Source organism: Oratosquilla oratoria, chromosome 11 (assembly GCF_046742065.1).
Source record: "Oratosquilla oratoria isolate Oo_2021 chromosome 11, ASM4674206v1, whole genome shotgun sequence".
NCBI classification, from domain to species: domain Eukaryota; kingdom Metazoa; phylum Arthropoda; class Malacostraca; order Stomatopoda; family Squillidae; genus Oratosquilla; species Oratosquilla oratoria.
The window spans coordinates 70,799,993-70,817,492 of NC_134787.1; the positions used below are offsets into that span (position 1 = coordinate 70,799,993).

The window sequence follows — 17,500 nt, forward strand, 5'->3', positions numbered from 1 at the left end:
GACCATACGGAAACAGCATATTCCAAATGTGGACGAACTAACGATTTATATAGCTTGTTAATGAGTGATGGACTTTCGAAATCAGAAGATCGCGCAATCAGTCCCAGAATCTTATTTGCTTTCTCAGAGGCTGAAATACACTGCTTGGATGATTTGAGGTCGTTACTGATAATTACGCCGAGATCTTTTTCACTATCCACTTTTGTTAACGAATTTCCAAATAACTTGTAATCGTACTTATTGTTATTTTTACCTATGTGCATTACCTTGCATTTACTTGTGTTAAATTTCATTAGCCACTTTTCAGACCATTGCTGTAATTGATCTAAATCTTCTTGAATATCTAATTGGTGTGAGTGATCATTTGCCACTCCGCACAGTTTTGTATCATCAGCAAATTTGGAAACAGTAGATTTTAGTCCATGGTCTATATCATTTATATATACTATGAATAGAAGTGGCCCAAGAACGGAACCCTGAGGAACTCCACTTGCAACACTTTTCCATCTAGAAGTTTTTCCATTTAAAACAACTCTCTGTTTTCGACCATTCAACCAATTACTAGTCCAACCTAATAGGCTACCACTTATTCCATGCAAAGCTAATGTAGTAAGTAGTCTTTCGTGTGGGACGGTATCAAAAGCTTTTGCAAAGTCTAGATATATTAAATCTATATTGTTTCTTTTGTCATAATTCGAGATAACTGTGTTGTAGAATTCGAGTAAGTTAGTCACGCAAGAACGTTTCCGTCTGAAACCATGCTGGCTATCATTTATCAAACGGTTACTTCCTAAATGATGTTCGATAGCATCTCTGATGATAGTTTCCATTATTTTTCCTACGACTGAAGTCAAACTTATAGGCCTATAGTTATTTGGTTTCTTTTTGTCACCTTTTTTGAATATGGGAGTAACGTTAGCTAGCTTCCATTCTCTTGGGACATCTCCGGATATGATGGATTTCTTGAAAATAATTTCTAATGGAACAACAATCTCATTTTTCATTTCCTTTAAGATTCTTGGATGCCAACCATCACTCCCTGGTGTTTTATTAACTTTGAGTTTGTCTATACACCTTTTAATATTTTCTTTTGTTATATTTACCGTAGTGAGTAAGTTTACCCCAGACTTTTCATAGGTTTCAGTTTGGAATTCACTTTGAGGTGTTTCGTTTACGAATACCGAGCTAAAATAATTGTTTAAGATATTACGCATTCCTTCATTTGAATATTCAAGTTGACCGTCAGCAGATAATAGTGGACCAATGTGATTTCTAAGAACCTTTTTATCTCTAATGTAACTATAGAATTCTTTGGGATTCTCTTTGGATTTATCAGCGATGTTCATTTCGTATTGTCGTTTTCTTTTTCTTATTGTCTTTTTTAAATCTCTCTGTATTGATACATAACTTTCATAGTCATTATTATTATTATTATTATTATCATTATTATTATTATTATTATTATTATTATTATTATTATTATTATTATTATTATTATTATTATTATTATTATTATTATTATTATTATTATTATTATTATTATTATTATTATTATTATTATTATCATTATTATTATTATTACTATTATTATTATTATTATTATTATCATTATAATTGTTATTATCATTATTATTATTTTAGTCTTCAGTCATTGATCCGTCATAACATCCGGCCATTTATACATTTCACCATTGGGATCAGCGACATTACTCGCCTAGACTACCACATCATCTGCGTAAGCTAGTAATATGATTCTTTCCTGGTTTATACATATCTCTTTCACAAATCTATTCATGTATATTGCAAACAGGTGTGGGGATAAAATTACATCCTGGACCAATCCGGATTTAATCTGTAACTTTTTACTACTTCTGTTTCTACATATCAGTTTACTTTCACATATGTAGTAAATATTTTTAACAACTCTCATCAATCTTGGCCCAATTTCATATACCTGATGTTTCAGTGCAATCCACATTTTTCTCTGGGTGTTCTATCGAACGATTTTTCCATGTCTATGAAATCTGAATATCTCTCCTTATTCCATTCCCAAATTTCCTTAAGGGTCATCTTTATTGAAAACTTAAGATCTGTGGTTCCTTTCCCTGATCTAATTTTCTTGTGCATAGAAGACCCGCTTCCAGTTCCGATCCAATCTTCTCCCACACTTCCCTTTTTGCTGTTCTTTTTATCTCCACATATCGTCTGGTCTTCATCCTTCGTTTATAAGCCTTCAGTTTTGCCTGGCCAGCTTCACGCACTTCCTCAGACCACCAAGCTATTATTTTATTCCATATGTTCCACTTATTTTTTCTCACTACCTCCGTTCCACCAACGGTCACATTTTCCTTCGAGCTCTTCCATTCATCCTCGATGGTTGGAAGTTTATATCCAATCTAATTTTCTTACATTATTAGGATCGTGTAGGTTTCCGAATACAAATTTCTTTGTCATTTTTTTGGTCTTCGTGTTCTGACCTTTGCTTTTACTATGCTGTGATCAGAATCACATAGAACTAGTGGTAATAATGTTACGTTCATTAAGGTAAATGTTGGAGATAATTATCCTTGTATTGTTGGCTGTTTCATTTGTACCATGTTCATTTGTGGTTTCGTTGGTGATCATAGAAAACGTTCATTATCAAAAGTTGATTAAAAACACAGAAGTTCAATGTCCTCTCTCCTTCAACATTCCTGTCTCCTGATGCCGTAACACGCATTGATTTAGGTCACCGCACTGTTTGTAAAGCATAAAAAAATCATTCACCTACAAAATATTGCTGGTTTGTCGATGAAGGACACATTTTTAAAGTCAGTTGGTGAAATTCACGAATATGCTGCTTATTTAAGGGAGGCAGAGAGGATGAATTTAATTGTGTTTGAGATGATGGGGGTTACAAGGATAGACAGAGAGATGAGGTGAGGAGGAGAGCGGGGATGGAAAGGAATATAACAGATATGTGACAGATAAAATAGTACTGGGATAGTTTGGGCACGGAGAACAAATGAATGAAGAAAGACTACCCGAAAGAGTGACCCTGAATGACAAAGAATGAAATGGATGGATGGGTAGAATGGGAGTTTGAGTAAAAGGGTACAGAGAACAAATGAACAAAGAAAGACTAGCTGAAAGAGTGACCCTGAATGACAAAGAATGAAATGGATGGATGGATAGAAAGGGACTTTGAGTAAAAGGGGAATGTCTGTTAAACAGGGAAGGGAGAAAGCAAGACATAGATGTGGATGGAAAATGGTTGTGAATGTGAAATGAATTGACACGGCCCGAAGGGATTTCTACTCGTCTTCTCTGTTTCTACAAGAGGGGACGAGAAGGGAGGGTCACCATGTATATGAAGCGGTTGGCTTTGCTGTGGATGTACTGTGTCTTGCTGCATTGTTTCTGACCCGGGTAATGTGCATGGAACAGGAATGACCCTTCCTCCACAAGAAGCTAATGTAAAAGGGAAATGATTGGTGGGTGGGGATGGGTGCATGCCTTGGTTGTCGTACCTCCCTTGTAAAGGGTAAGATGCCTCTTTGTATATATAGATAGAATAGGTGATTAACTTGGATACCTTCATCATCTCAGCTTGGGATGCAATCCTTCCTCGATTAAAATCACCCAATGTAGAATAGAACGAAATTTACAAATAATGGCATTGGTATGAAAGGGTTATTTTGTCACCTTTCTAGTCTTTCTTTAGCTCATTCCAAGCTTATGGGCACATCCATACGTGTTCTCAACATGTAAACTGAAGTAAGGAAATGAATAATCGATTTGGATCAGACTGGATCTGTGATGGTCACACACTGGTGACAAGTGTGGACGCGTTTTATGGTGCAAGAAAAAAAAAGAGCGAGCTGAGACGTTTTCAGTCCTCTTTATTGGACGAACATCCCTAGGGAGTCACAATATAATTGGATTTAGTAACCATAAGATTCACCAACTGAATAAAGAACTTGACCGGAGCTACAGTTACCATCTGTTCGGTCCTGTGCTCTGATATGATTTGCATAGTTTATGTCTACTCTCCTCGTGGGATCTATCTTCAAGGCCGCCCTGAATTGACCAACCAGTTCTATACGTTGGATTTAACTTTGGCGAAAAGCGAAAAATAAAATGTGGCGAGAAGATTCCTCCAACGACCGACTAAGTACAATAAAAGAAGTCCCTTTTGTCCTACGTGCTTAAATAGCAAGGCCAGTGGCAGTAACCGTTGGATCAAACCCGGGACTTCGTCGCCCGTAAAACTGAAAGAGCTCCCTTAGTGAATATTGTGAGTATAATGAAACAGTCAGCGTGTCGCAACGCATACCGAACAATGTACATGTCTCGGAGCCGTATGCACGGATAAGAGAGTCAGTGCGAATATGGAGTGTAATAACTCCTTCAATACGGTGACACAGTTCAGTCCGGTTAAGTGGCCCCTAGACGTTCAATATTATTGCGCAATATTTTGGTTTGTGCAATATAATTAATCGTGTGTGGGCAATATTGAAAGGTTGTGCAATATAATGTGTGATTTTCAAAAACTTGAAAATATATTGCGCAAACGGGATTACATTGTGTCGTCTGTAGGCTATATTGCGCAATATCCTGTCAGTGTGTCTCCAGCGGTCGTATAAGGTGGTTGTATCTCTCCTCAACCTCGCGTTATCATGAGTGACAAGAAAGCCGAAAAAGAATTCATTGCTGAATTTATTGAGGTGTACCGTAGTCTTCCCGCCTTCGCGCATGATAGTGCTCTTTTTTTTTCTATTATAGGAGCAACCAAAGCAAGGAGTTCATCAAATGATTCTGTGTTCATTCGTACGAAGTTGCGGAAATCATTCGGTTCTATCACTCTCAGTTCATTTAGTAATCTTTCGTGTGTGTACTTCTCCCTATCAACAAGCCACTGTTTGGCCCATTTTCTGCCCTTCTGTGAGCCTTTTTTCTTTCCTTCTTATGACTTGCTGCCATAGCAATGATCACGCAACAGAGATCACCGTCAGTCAACATGTTCACGTTATGATGTTCTGGCAAGGACTGACTGCACAATGTGGTTGCACGTCTGCGCTCACGATTGCGCAATATATTGCACAACCTTCAATATTGCCTCCATACGGCACAATCTTTTGCACAACCCAAAATATTGTACAATAATATTGACCGTGTAGGGGCCAGCGCCAAAATATTGTGCAACCCACATTGCGCAATAATATTGAACGTCTAGGGGCCGCTTAACGAATCGTATCGTTATTATTTGTTATGAAGGTAATGTTAAGGCCTAACTTTACCTTCATAGAAAATATTAGCAAACAAGGTAATGTTAAGGCTGAATTTAGAGTAAAACAGGCAACTCATTTGGCATCACTGTATGCAGGACGAAAGAGTTACCAGAGTGGTGGTGACAGTGCTTAGTGTCCTTTAAGATGTGAAAGCAAAATATTGTATTACTCCTTATTATTTACGAGAAAATGTATACAAACATGAAGTGTGGCAACCCGTTTCATAGCAAATCTAAACTTGCAATGTAATATTTACCATGCCAAAATGCATGAACAGAAACATGATGTTGATATATATGTATTTTCCAAATTGATAACTGCTACACTTGACGTTAACACGTCCGAGGGCATGCCATATGACTCCTCTCTGTTATAACATAAAGTCTTTTTGTGCTTTAGATCAATGATATAACCGAAAGCAACATCACCGTTGCTATAATTGTATGCTATCAAAATGTATAATTGTTATCATAATAGGGTGATCGTCAAAGAAATAGAAAAAAAAAATCACTCCCGTAATCGGATGCAATTATTATGCGTCCGACTCTTGTGGGCTTTGGCTGCATCTACTTTAAAAATTCATCAGGATTGTCTCGCAATCTACGTGCAACTCTCACTGAGTAGAGGGTTTCCTCGATTAAGTCAAATCACCCCCCAAAAACACAAATCTTGGCGAGTCCGTGAGAGACTTGTGGAATTAGATTCGAGGAATTGGCTACTTTTGGGTGGAGTTGGATTTGTTAGAAATCTCTCTGACTCTAACTGACTTTTGAAACTATGCTCTGTTGGTGCTAAATGCTTAGATGTAGAGTTGCTGCAAACAAGAACGCTTGGAATACAACTGTTAGATTTTTCATCGCAATCCTTAATTGACTGTAGTTGATCTATTTATCTCTATTCTATTTTATTTTTATTCCCTGTCAATAATACTGATGGCAGGATAAACTATGACAGGCTCAGTATTACAGAAGTGTGGTGTTCGCATTGTCCGACTTCAACTTAATGGCTAGGCGGGGAATGTGGTTGGTTATGAATAATATCGTTGAACGTACTGGCGCGCCCTGGCTGGCTCACTAGTCACTACGTACAAGCTGGCTCAGTGCATACGTTAACAGATACGTGACAAGACGTTTGAAAGAGTGACATACCAAGGAAGGTTAACAATCAGGGCTGGTCATCATAACAACACTCCAGGTAACTCGTTTATATGGAAATAAGTGAATTGAATTCCTTTTTTCTCTTCTATACTATTTGGCACTCGAATAACAGCAGCTTCCAAACATTTTCTCTTTATCCTGTCGGTTTCACATATAATAACTCAGCCTCATTCCAATTCATTAGTTGGTTGGTGTTATCCCGGTGTGTTGCACACGTAATAGTGGTGGTATTGTTTTAAACATCATTGCGGTATACACGAATGCGGGTTCTTCAGTCATGTGATGTTTCATGAGATTCATGAGCGGACGGCGGCACAGATAGTAAGTCTGGCGGAAGCCAGGGAAAGTTGGCGCCGTATGATCGAAATCATGTCGTTAAAGTAAGATATTTCATCGATGTAAAACTTTTACATTCCTTACAGGGAATTTTGCAGACACCAGCCTTTGTGTCTTTTTCCTTTTTCTTTCTTTTGCTTTTGTTGATCATTCTACTGTCTTGCTGGTTTTGATATACTGTACCACTTTCATGGTGATGGCCTTGAGCGCCCGACCAAGAGTTGTGGCGACATCGCTGGTCAATAATATTATCCTACTGACTGGTTCAATGAGTTGATTGTGAATATACATTGTATTTTCTGTCTTTATTTTGCACTATCTGATGGTAAACTCCGAAAATTTCAGTTTCTTAAAAATTTCTTGGATGTACTGTCATTCTTTATCTAAAATTGCTGCAGACCACGATTGTTCGGAAATATATATATATATATTTATATATATATATATATATATATATATATACACACACACACACACACACACACACACACACACACACACACACACACACACACACACACACACACACACACACACACACACACATATATATATATATATATATATATATATATATATATATATATATATATATACATATACCAAAGGCTTTCTTCCCCCTTACACGGGAGGTAGCCAAAAAACAAAGGCATAGAAACCACTCCCACCCATTCCATTCCCTGCATACTCCACTTCCCTCTATCCTCTTCCCTCCCTCTTATCTTGCCACCTTCTGGATGACGGGTCATTCCTATATCTTGTCCACTGCCCTGGGTCAGAAGCAGTATCGCAAGACAAAGCACATCCACAGCAAGGCCGCTTCATTAATTCGGCGATCTCCCTCTCCTTCCCCTCATGCAGAAAAGAAGAAGACGGGAAGAAATCCCTTCGGACTGCGTCAATATATTTCTCATACATACTCCCTCACCCCCCACCCCCACCCACTTCCCCTCATGCATTACAGCATCATCCATACACAACCATTCTCAATTCATCCCTATCTTCTGTCCTCTCCCGTCCTTCCTCAACAGACATTCCTCTCTTTCTCAATGCCCCTTTTACCCCATCCATCCATCTCATCCTAAGTCGCCCCTTCATGTTCACCCCTTCCACTTCTGCGTTCCACACCTCTTTTACTAATCTTTCTTTACTCATTCTTTCCATGTGTCCAAACCATCCCAATACTCTTTCATCAACCCTATCTCCCAGCTCCCTTTCCACCTTCATCAACCCTATCTCCCAGCTCCCTTTCCACCCCTGTTCTCCTCATTTCTCACTCTAGCCTAGTAAACTCTATCATACTTATCAAGTATTTCATCTCAAACACATTCAAACTCCTCTCTTCCTCACTTATGTTCCATGTTTCTGCCCCGTACAGTACTGTCGGCACAATCACTCCTTCATACAATCTCTTAGCATCCATTCCCAAATGTCAATTTCTCATTACACTTTTTAATCCCCCAAGCCATTTACTCGCTTCTCTCAATCTCCATTCTACCTCCACCCCCACTCCCTTTCCTGCCACATTCACACCCAAATATCTAAAACTATCCACTTCCTCCAGTCTCTCTCCCTTAATACTTACTTCCAGTCTGCTGCCACTTTCTCCCCTTGTACATCTCGTCACCTTACTTTTACCAACATTTATCTTCAGCTTCCTTCTTTCGCACACCTTCCCAAACTCTGTCACTAACTTCCTCAATCCCTCCTCTGATCCTGTTACAAGCACAGTGTCGTCAACAAACAACAACAGGCTTATCTCCCACTTTTCTCCATTTTCCTTAACCATCTCCAGTCCCTGACCCACTACCCTTGCATTCGCCTCTCGAACCACCCTATCTATGTATATATTAAACAGCCATGGCGGCATAACACATCCCTGATGAAGTCCCCACCTTTACCTCAAACCACTCACTCTCTCCATTTCTAATCCTAACACAAGCTCTGCTACTCTCGTACAAACTCTTGAGTGCTCTTAACAAATTTCTTCCTATCCCACATATCTGCAATACCTCTCACAGTGCCTTCCTGTCTACCCTGTCGTAAGCCTTTTCCAGATCCATAAAAGCCCAAAATGCATCCTTTCCTTTTTCTATAGCTTTCTCACATACCTGTCTGACCACAAAAATCTGTCTTAAATCCACACTGTTCCTCACCAATTACTCCCTCTGTTCCTCTTCTAATCCGCTCAATCAATACCCTCCCATAAGCCTTCCCAACTACACTTAACAAACTGATCCCTCTGAAACTACTACAATCATACTTGTCCTCCTTTCTCTTGTAAAGTGAAACTATACAGGCACTCCTCCAGTCCTCTGGTACTCTACCCTCTCTTAAACAAAACATTAAATAACCTCACCAGCCAGTCCACCATCACTGTACCCCCTTTTTTCAGACACTCTGCATGGCATCCATCCAACCCAGGTGCCTTATCTGCTCTCATCATCTTAACAGCTGCCTTCCCTTCATGTCTTCTTATTTCTCCTCCATTTTCCTCACTCATCACGGTCATTTTCTTAGCGCTTCCCACTGCAACTACCTTTCTCTCCTTATCCTCCTTCACATTTAGCAATTCCCTAAAATACTTTGCCCACCTTCCTCTCACTGCCTTGTCTTCCATTATCATCTCTCCATCTGCACCTTTTACCTTTTCTTCTCTACTTGATTCGCCTCCTCTTCCTCTCTTAATTTCTTTCCAAAAATTTGTTTTATTACTTTCAAAATTTTCTGTCATACTTTTACACCATTTCACACCCACTCTCCGCTTTGTCTCCTTTACCATGTGCTTTACTTCTCTTCTCTTTTCTTTGTACCTCTCATACGACTTCCTTGTCCTGTTTTGTAAGCAATCTGTGAAAGCCTGCTTCTTCTCTTCTACACCCCTCTTTGCTTCCTCATCCCACCACTCACTACCCTTCCTTATATTTCCTCCCGTCCTCTTTGTTCCACACACCATCTTTGCATACCTTATGACTCCCTTCTTGAACCATCCCCATTCCTCCCGCACTCCTAGTTCTACTCTATCTTTCACTCCCTCTCACTCCTCCCTCAGCTACTTTTTATACTCCTTCTCCTTTTCTTTCTCATTTAAGCAGTTCACTCTAAGTACCTCCTTCTCCACCTATTCTCCACTCTCAACTTACCCTCCACCAATAGATTATCTGATATTCCCCCACTCTCTTCCCTTAGAATATGTGCATCCTTAAATCTTCCTACTACACTCCTGGTTACCACTATATAGTCCATTAACGCTCTGTCTACCACCCTTCCATCCACCATCCTCTCCCATGTGTACTTATGCTTGACTTTCTTCCTAAGCACTGTATTTTCTATCACCAACTCTCTGTCGAGACACATCTCTACCATCAGTTCTCCACTACGATTTTTTCCTGGAACTCCATACTTCCCAATCACTCCATCTATTGGTTTCTTTCCTACCCTAGTATTAAAGTCTCCCAACACCACTACATTGACGTTTCTTCCTAATCCCTCTATGCACTCATTTAAATCCATCCAAAAAGCTTCCCTTTACGCTCTTCTCACTACCAGGCCCATATGCACCTACAAAAACCCACATCTCCCTTCCCAGCTTCACCTTCATCCACAGTAACCTTTAAGAAACCTCCTTCCACTTCACTACACGCTTACCTATCTCTTCACTTACTAGTATAGCCACCCCTTCTCTTCCTCGTCCCCTCTTCACTCCTGAGAACCTCCCAACTACACTCCCAAATTCACGCTCTCCCATCCCTTTCAACTTAGTTTCACTCAATGCCAATACATCCATCTTTCTTCTCACAAACATACTGCCTATCTTTTCCTTTTTACTCTCATCTGTACCACATCCACACATACTAAAAGACCCAAACCTTAGGGTAATGGTTGGAAAACTCCTAGACCCTCTTCTGCCTTTATTTTTTTTTTCTTTAGTAATGTCCCCATTAGGGCTACAGGTAGCAGGATTCCTAGTCCTATCCTCGTCATTTTTTTTTTTTTTTTTGTAGCCTCGTTCGACTCAAGTGGGAAGACTTGGTGGTGGCATTCTTCCCCCCCCCCCACCACAGGGTAGGCGAAAAAAGGAAATGAATATTCAGAGAAGTGGTACAGGCCAGTAACAAGTGTTGGGGAGACAGCATAACGGAGGGACAGTCGCAGTATAATAAAAGTGCCATAATTTTTCTATGAACAGAGGTTTCCTCTATCACACACAAAATGATGTGTGGCTCTGGTCCGTAGGGGCACCCCATATAGATCCTAAAGTATCAACTGCATTCTACTTTGCCACAATAACAAGCAGCCAATACCTCAGATGTGTGTGTCTGTGGATATATATATATATATATATATATATATATATATATATATATATATGTATAGATATATATATATATATATATATATATATATATATATATATATACATATATATATATATATATATATATATATATATGTATATTGCAAAAAATAATCACAATAACGCGTGACGAAAAGATATTGCAGAAACCACAGGGAAATTAAAGTCGGAATACTGAACGTTTTCGTCTATTACGACATCCTCAGAGTACAAAGAAAGAAAAAATAGAACACAATATTTATACAGAAGAAAGAAAACTGGGAGAGGTCATAGCCACATAAAACCTTCGGACATTATACATACAACACATTTAATTACAAATGTTAATGTTAATGTTAATAAAAATACATATACATTCATATACACATAGAAATGTACTCTGAGGATGTCGTAATAGACGAAAACGTTCAGTATTCCGACTTTAATTTCCCTGTGGTTTCTGCAATATCTTTTCGTCACGCGTTATTGTGATTATTTTTTGCAACATGGATACCACACGCCACCTTGAAGACTTCGCTGCCTATTCTCCTGGACTTTCTCCCATTGTTTCTACGTTCTGTTCTTCCCTCATCAAGTCACATAAGATGAAACTTCGCCTTAAGTTTTTAAGGGATTGTCTCCAAGAGCAAGTCTTACCGAAGTCCCTTGGAAACTATCGATTGTTGAAATTGTGTAATAAACCATTTGAGGAATTTCATCAAATCATCTTGCAGAAACACATAGACATCACGAGGTTTGAAGTTCGAGAACTCTTCAAGATTTGCAAATCTGCGAGACAAAGTTTCCATCAAGCCATCCCTGAAACATGGAAACCTAGACTTCTTGATTTTTGTTACGGTAAGATGAGAAGTGTTTGCAAGAAACTTAGCCATAAACTTAAAAAGAAACTTACTAATCTCATTGCAAATAGTGATTGGAGTAAACATGCCAACTCTAACTTCATGATCAATCTATCAGACAAACCTTTAAGTAGTGATGTGAAGTGTGCTTTAGGTTATGGTCTCAGCTTTGCTAACCAACATATTGATTATGTGGATGTAGCAAAAGGTTTTTGTAATTTAGAAAAATATGGTGATGTTCCTGTGCAAGATCTTAATATTTGCAAAGGACTCGTATACAGTTCACTAACAACACCTAGCATCCCAAATTGTCCCAGACGTTTCTCACTTGCTTTCAAAGAATTGAAAAATGATAAAGATTTACATATCACTAAAGCAGACAAAAGTAATTGTTTGGTTATTTTGAACAAAGTTGATTATGTTGACAAAGTGAAAGACTTGTTGAATGATGAAGTCACGTATTCTAAGCTCCGAAAGGATCCACTTGAGTCAGTTAATGCAGAATTTAATAAGAATCTTAAAAAGTTTTTGAAAGGGAATGACTTACTCATTAAACAGTTTTCTACTTTGTCACCTTCCTTACCATACATGTACGGGTTGATTAAAACCCATAAACCTGGTCATCCTATTAGGCCTATAATCAGCTCTACTGGCTCCATTTCTTATAAATTATCTAAATGGCTAGTGTCCATTCTGAGCCCCCTTGTTGGATCCATTTCTCATTCTCACATTAAGAACAACGAAGATTTAATCAGCAAACTTAATAGTCTAGACCTTACTTATGATTTCAATTTAGTTAGTTTTGATGTTAATTCTTTATTTACACGTGTTCCTGTTTTTTATTTGCTTGAATTTCTAAGAAAAGAGCTTCATTCACATAACTTACCCTTACCTGTAGACATTATTATCGATTTGATTAAACTTTGTGTGGTTAACTCTAAATTTGTTTTTAATGGTAAATTTTATGTTCAAAAATTTGGCATGGCTATGGGAAACCCCTTTTCACCAGTTTTAAGCAATTTGTATATGGAGTTCTTTGAAAGGGAATTGTTACCTTGTATTCTCCCCCGTAAAGTCATCTGGTATCGATATGTCGATGACATTTTATGTATTTGGCCTACTGATATTAATTTGGACAATTTTCTGATTAATTTAAATGACTTAGTGCCTTCTTTTAAATTTAAAATTGAGGTTGAACAAGGTAACAAATTGCCATTTTTAGATGTTTCTATTATTAGAAAAGATAGATGTTTTAGGTTTGACATTTTTAGGAAACCAACCAATGTTTTGTCATATGTTCATTTCTATTCTACACATCATATTAATACTAAGGTTTCTGTTTTTTTAATCCATGTTTTTAAGATCTTATAGAATTTGTAGTCCAGAATTTTTAGACCAAGAAATAGGAAAAATATATGACATTGCATCGGGTTTGAAATATCCAAAATATGTTATAGATAAAGCACAACATAGGGCCAGGAAGTCTTATTTCAATACAACCCAAAAAGATACTTTTTGTAAGAAAAATCTTTTAGTTATTCCATTTCATGATAATCTTGTAAGACTTTCTCGCATCCTTAAGGAGTTTAATATTAATGTTATTTTCAAAAACAGTACCATCAAAGAACTCCTTATTAAAAATTCCCCTTGTAATAATGTAGGATGTGTTTATAGTATTCTCTGTAAAAACTGTAGCTCCTGTTATATTGGCCAAACAGGGAAAGAATTGAATATTAGGATGAAACAACATAAGTACAGTATAAGGACGGGCCAAATGTCCAGTGGGGTTTTTGTCCATGTTAGAGACACAAACTACAACATTGACTGGGACAACATTAAGAAAATTGTTTATTGTAATTCAGCTTTAGATAGGAACATCATTGAATCCTGTTTCATTAAGAACAATTTTGATAATAATATTAACTTGAGTTTAGGTTTATTTAAACTAGACAATTTTATAATTAATAGGATAGTAAAACAGTACCAAATTTCCTAATGGTACCAAATGTCCTGTGGACCTTTCAGCCACAAGGTTTTCTTCTTTTGTATTTTTGTTTGTTTTACTATTACCATTATTATTTCCATGTGTATTTGATTGTGTATGTATTTTTTCATTTACTGTTACCATTAATATTTCTGTGTATATGAGTGTGTATGTATGTATAACGTCCGAAAGTTTTATGTGGCATAACCTTTCCAGTTTTCGTATTTCTGTTAAATATTGTTTTTTTTTTCTTTTTCTTTTTTGTACAATTTGATAATAATATTACTTGTGTTTTGGTTTAACAAAACAATATCATAGGATAGTAAAGCAGTATCTAGTTTCCAAATTGTACCAATTGTCCTATGGACCTTTCGGCCACATGATTTTTGTTCTTTTTATTTTATTTTATTTATTATTATTATTATTTTTTCTTGTTACTATCACCATTTCTATGTGTATATGAATGTATATGTATTTTTATTAACATTAACATTTCCATTTGTAATTAAATGTGTTGTATGTATAATGTCCGAAGGTTTTATGTTGCTATGACCTCTCCCAGTTTTCTTTCTTCTGTATAAATATTGTGTTCTATTTTTTCTTTCTTTGTACTCTGAGGATGTCGTAATAGACGAAAACGTTCAGTATTCCGACTTTAATTTCCCTGTGGTTTCTGCAATATATATATATATATATATATATATATATATATATGTATAAATCTATATATATATGTATATATATATATATATATATATATATATATATATGTATATATATACAGGGAGCTCCAAAAAAGATGTAACTAGTTTGATTGGTCTTTATTCAGACAGACTTTGAATAACAAGCTTAATACGCGAGATACATAAAGTCAATAAGGTTGGATTATGTCTGAAAGTCAAACAAACTTCTGGTAGTCCACGTGCTCGATATGAGCCCCATTTCTGTTGAAACATGCTTTCACGCGGACGCAGAAATTCTGGCCAACTCTTTTCCATGTTTCAGCGGAAACTTCAGCTACATAAGCTGCCACATTCTGCTTTAGGTCAGCCTATGTTTGAGGTGTGTTGGCAAAGACCTTCCCCTTTGCTGCTCCCCAGAACCAGAAATCAAGTGGACTGTGGGGGGCCCACTCATGATCTGTGTTGAGGCTGACGAGACGATTCCGGAAGAGTCTCCTGAGATGATCCAATGATGCGTGGGCTGTATGAGGTCTTGCACCATTCTGCATGAACCAAGCAAGCCTTAACTGTCCTTGGGTTAGCTTCTGAGTCAGGTCACCGTGAAACCGATCAAGAATGGCGATATAACGTTCACTGTTGATGGTAACAGTGCGCCCATTTTCCTCGAACCAGTGAGGTCCCAGCAGACCGTGCTTTCCATTGAACGCCACAAATGCAGTGACCTTCGGACCTTTGAGGCGCTTCTCACTGATTTCTTCTGGCTTCTCTTCTCCCCAAAACACAGTGTTGTGGTTATTAACAGCCCCATTAAGATGAAAGTGGGCTTCATCACTAAACCAAATGTGATTGAGCCAGTTGGGAGTTTGCTCGAGCTTTTCATTCAGCCAGTCGCACATCTCGATTCTCTTCTCTTTGTCCTGTTGCTGCAGCACATGGTGAGTTGAAATTCTAAATGGGAACAGCTTCAGCTCCTTCCTCACAACTCTCAAAAGTGTAGTTGGAGAGAGAGCCAGCTCTTGAGCGCGGATTCGGTAAGATTTCTTCGGACTGCTAATCACCGACTCACGGACTTGATCCCTCTTCTCAGGAGTGATGGTCGGTCGCCGGCCACTTCTTCCCTTGTGGACGTGATCCAGGGTTTTCTCCTTTTCAAAATGCTGCACAATCCTCTGTATATTCAAATTTGTAAGTGCTGCACACTCAGACTTAGATTTGTGACCCTGGTGTGTCTTGAACCGACGGCGGACTTCTGCGGGTGACTTGGTTTCATACCAGAGTTGGACGATTTTCAACTTCTGCTCTAGCGTGTACATTTTGCATACAATCTGGAAAACAAGAAAAACAAAGACATGATAACAAATCCAACCTAGTTGACTATGTAACCTGAAAAGAAAAAGTCCGTGCGCACCCCAACAGATTTATTATAGCCATATAGGTAGTCGCTTGATTGATTTTCTTGGTGACAATTACTTAATTCAGCATGTAAAAGAGCCCACAAGATATGGAAACTTGATCGATTTATTGATCACTAGCCGCGAAAGCATGGTAACTGATGTAGAAGTCGGTGAATCTGTTGCAAATAGCGATCACAATTTAGTCAGATTCAAACTCCTAAACAATTTTAGAATAGATATTTGTGCTTCTAAAATACCCGATTTCAGTAAAGCTCAGTTCATAGAACTACGTCAGGAGCTTCAGCTTACAGATTGGGAGGCAAAATTAAACGAAAGGCCTGTAGATCAGATGTGGGAAATATTTCAAAATACGCTCACTAAGATGATTCAAACTTACATTCCTTTTAAGGAAAGACGTCCCCCAAATCAGGCTCGCCCAAAGTGGCTCGACAAAGAAACTGAAAAAAGTATTGCTAAAAAGAGACAGGCTTATAAGAAATATAAGTGCTCGGGTGCATCTAATGACTATGAAAGTTATGTATCAATACAGAGAGGTTTAAAAAAGACAATAAGAAAAAGAAAACGACAATACGAAATGAACATCGCTGATAAATCCAAAGAGAATCCCAAAGAATTCTATAGTTACATTAGAGATAAAAAGGTTGTTAGGAATCACATTGGTCCACTATTATCTGCTGACGGTCAACTTGAATATTCAAATGAAGGAATGTGTAATATCTTAAACAATTATTTTAGCTCGGTATTCGTAAACGAAACACCTCAAAGTGAATTGCAAACTGAAACCTGTGAAAAGTCTGGGGTAAACTTACTCACTACGGTAAATATAACAAAAGAAAATATTAAAAGGTGTATAGACAAACTCAAAGTTAATAAAACACCAGGGCCTGACGGTTGACATCCAAGAATCTTAAAGGAAATGAAAAATGAGATTGTTGTTCCATTAGAAATAATTTTCAAGAAATCCATCATATCCGGAGATGTCCCAAGAGAATGGAAGCTAGCTAACGTTACTCCCATATTCAAAAAAGGTGACAAAAAGAAACCAAATAACTATAGGCCTATAAGTTTGACTTCGATCGTAGGAAAAATAATGGAAACTATCATCAGAGATGATATCGAATATCATTTAGAAAGTAACCGTTTGATAAATGATAGCCAGCATGGTTTCAGACGGAAACGTTCATGCGTGACTAACTTACTCGAATTCTACAACACAGTTATCTCGAATTATGACAAAAGAAACAATATAGATTTAATATATCTAGACTTTGCAAAAGCTTTTGATACCGTCCCACACGAAAGACTACTTACTAAATTAGCTTTGCATGGAATAAGTGGTAGCCTATTAGGTTGGACTAGTAATTGGTTGAAAGGTCGAAAACAGAGAGTTGTTTTAAATGGAAAAACTTCTGGATGGAAAAGTGTTGCAAGTGGAGTTCCTCAGGGTTCCGTTCTTGGG

General features: G+C 37.7%; 1 protein-coding gene across 2 annotated transcripts in view; it reads left to right on the forward strand.

Moving 5' to 3' along the window:
- The first annotated feature begins 6,317 nt into the window (after positions 1-6,317).
- The window catches only part of LOC143029513 (3-oxoacyl-[acyl-carrier-protein] reductase FabG-like), a 50,096-nt gene continuing 38,913 nt past the window's right edge, over positions 6,318-17,500 (forward strand). The window contains exon 1 of one of the 2 annotated variants that reach the window (XM_076192170.1): positions 6,318-6,464. The gene's annotated coding sequence lies outside the window, so the exon portion shown is untranslated. Of the gene's footprint in view, positions 6,465-11,835; positions 11,958-17,500 lie in introns of those variants that run through there. The other variant, XM_076192171.1, reaches the window with a different exon arrangement.